The following is a 2,995-nucleotide window of genomic DNA, read 5'->3' on the forward strand; positions in this document are numbered from 1 at the left end:
CATCTTGTTTGTATTAATTAATGTATTATATTATTAGAGATTTGTTTTAATTATATTTTGAAATATTATAATTGATTAATTTTTCAACATACCGTTTTTGGTGATTTTACATTCTCATCAGCTAGTTTTACCAAATATAATTTGTTTATCAGTTAACTTATCAACCATCAGCTAGTTTAACAACTAGTTTGCTAAAGTGTTTCATTTCAAACGTATTTTCAAATGACATTTTATAGAAACCTTCTAATTTGCAATATTTTCTAGATACTTTTATAATCTGTAATGTTCTTGTGGATGGCATATTTACATATGACTGACTGATCACAAGATTGTACATAAAAAAAGAATCGCAACTTTTTTGAATCTATAACTTTTTATATATTAAATAAATGTACCATATTTGTTACTGTATTTTGTACTTATCCCAGAACAAAATAATGCTACATCAAACAGGGTTTTATCATGTGTCATCATATTGACAAAACACTCATGCTTTAGCACCTGCTGCAACGACTAACTAAAACAGTAAATTCCATTACGAGTAAGAAAGATTTAGAATTACTTCAGTGAAATTATTATTTTATAAGGGATGTGTAACGGGTTACAGTCACCTGACCCTGAAACGAAAAACTCAAAAATAATGAAACCGAAAACCAGATCGATGTAAATTAGTTTGGCCTAAAACCTAGGTTTTAGTTTCAAAAAACAGATATAAACCGGTGTATGTTTCAGGTTTTGAAAAGAAATAAAAATGGTTCATTCTGATTTTAAAACCAAACTCTGGACCAATGTTTGAGAAAAAAGAACTGAACGAAGAGTCAAACCAAATACAATACAGTTGGTTTAGGTCCAGTGTGTTCCATCCTTGAATTTGCTGTTCGGTTTTATCAATCAGTGTGGGTTATTATTTCACACAAATTACTGATCACTAGTACTGGTCATCCATCATGTATTAAACAACAAATACGTGACATCAAACCATGAACGTTACATTGTATTTGTCTCTCACGTGATATCATACCTTCATATTTAAAATAAACTAAACACACAGACATATCTTTACAGTTAAGAATAAATAACAGTTATATAATTCAAACGTCAAGTGCACAAAAAGACATTTATACCCATTGGCTAATATATTTGGTTTCCGAACACAACCCACGTGACCACTTTTCCTTTCGTAATAATTTCAAACACGTTTTTATGATGCTGGTTTTTCTAAAGTACAGTTCTATCCAGTACATGTACTGGTTTACCAGAATAATTTTTCCGGCGGATTTCCGTCGAAAGTCAACAAAAGTTGACTTTTTTGTTGTCCGCCAGTAATATTCTGGCGGAAATTGTCCACATGAAATCTAGTCGGAAATACCCAGTATTCTAGTAGTGACATAGTTTATTTTGTACTCACAAAAAAGGTAGAAAACATAACAGGCAAAAAAGCTAAAAATATGGTGATAACGTGTAGCTAAACATAAATGTTTGTATGTTTGGTATATATTGAGCGGATACTACATTTTAAGCTACACACGATGTCAAAGGTCGTTTATGTGTGCTGCCTAAACGGTCGAGTGGTATACATCTATGAAAGCAGGTATCTGGTTTAAACATGAGCACCATCACATACTGCTAACCAATAATAATTTAGAGCGTTTTTAAAAGATTCTATAAAATAGAGAAAATGAAGGTGTTATTTTCTATTTCTTTTTTAAATGTATAATACTTATATACGATAAATGTAACAAATAAACTCACACATCCTTTGCATCTTTTGTGAGGTTTGAATCTCTGACCTTCTAAGAGGCCAAAGACCCTTTGATGTTATTATCTATTTTAAAAAGTGTATTAGGATAATAAAATTATATAATATTTTAACAGAGTTGGATTCTGGTGAAAAACGTAAGAAATGATCTCCACCCTTGATCACATTTCATCTCAAACTCACCCATAAATTGCTTTTGATACGAGGATATCGGTAGTCTCATTTTATAGTTTTTAGCTTTTAATTTCATATTTATTGTGTTTCTAAAATAATTGCTATAAAACACTTAAACTCAGGACCTCGCTTATAAAAGAACAGTGAAATAATCAACAGACCAATAATGATTTTGCAAAAAATATACATAGGGAAGGGTTCAAAAGAGAACGTCTTCATTTTACGAGAACACGAAAACACCTTTTAATATAGGTGTAATCACATATGATACTATTATTTCATCACATATGATACACATATGATACTAAATCGGAGATGCGCACAACTTTTGGCATGATTTTGGTAACAGGTCAAGTCGCCCTTACACCACTAAGCTTCTTCACATGTATTATCGCATGTGATAAAGATGTTTTGATGTGATATCATAATCCATCAAGACCATCATCACATAAGATACTAAATCATAGACTTAAACGACCTTTGGCATGACCTAACTCGTAGGGCATGTCGTCCGCACACCATCAGGTCCGCTCACGTGTATTATCACATGTAATAAGGGTGTTCACTTGTTCTCGTAAAAAGAAGGTGTTATTGTCTGATCTTCTACCAATATACATATATTTGTCTCTTATAATCAAATAGTGTCATAACTTGATTCTAAACCCGACATGTCTCTGCTTGAAGGTGTCTTCCATATAAGACTGACTGGTTGAATTCGCCGAAAATCAACTTTTTATTCAAACCATGAGTCAATAAATTTTAATTTAATTAGTGTAAAATACTCGTCAGTCTTTTTTTGGGTTCCATACCTTGAGACTTTATGTTCAAGAGACGTTTGGTAAAATAGACATGTCTGTAAAGATACAGATTGTCTGCATAGATACAGACTGTTTGCATCTATACAGAAATACCCTATTAAGCTACAATGTTCCTGAATTGGGTTTGGGATTGGGCCTACCTATCAATGTTATGGTGGTTCGAGATTAGATTTGGGTCGTTGACCTTTGACTAAATCTATTTTGCATGCTTTTGACGTCATTGTCCATCAAAAAAAAAAAAAAA

Source organism: Cynara cardunculus, assembly GCF_001531365.2.
Source record: "Cynara cardunculus var. scolymus isolate 2C chromosome LG 7, CcrdV1, whole genome shotgun sequence".
Classification (NCBI taxonomy): domain Eukaryota; kingdom Viridiplantae; phylum Streptophyta; class Magnoliopsida; order Asterales; family Asteraceae; genus Cynara; species Cynara cardunculus.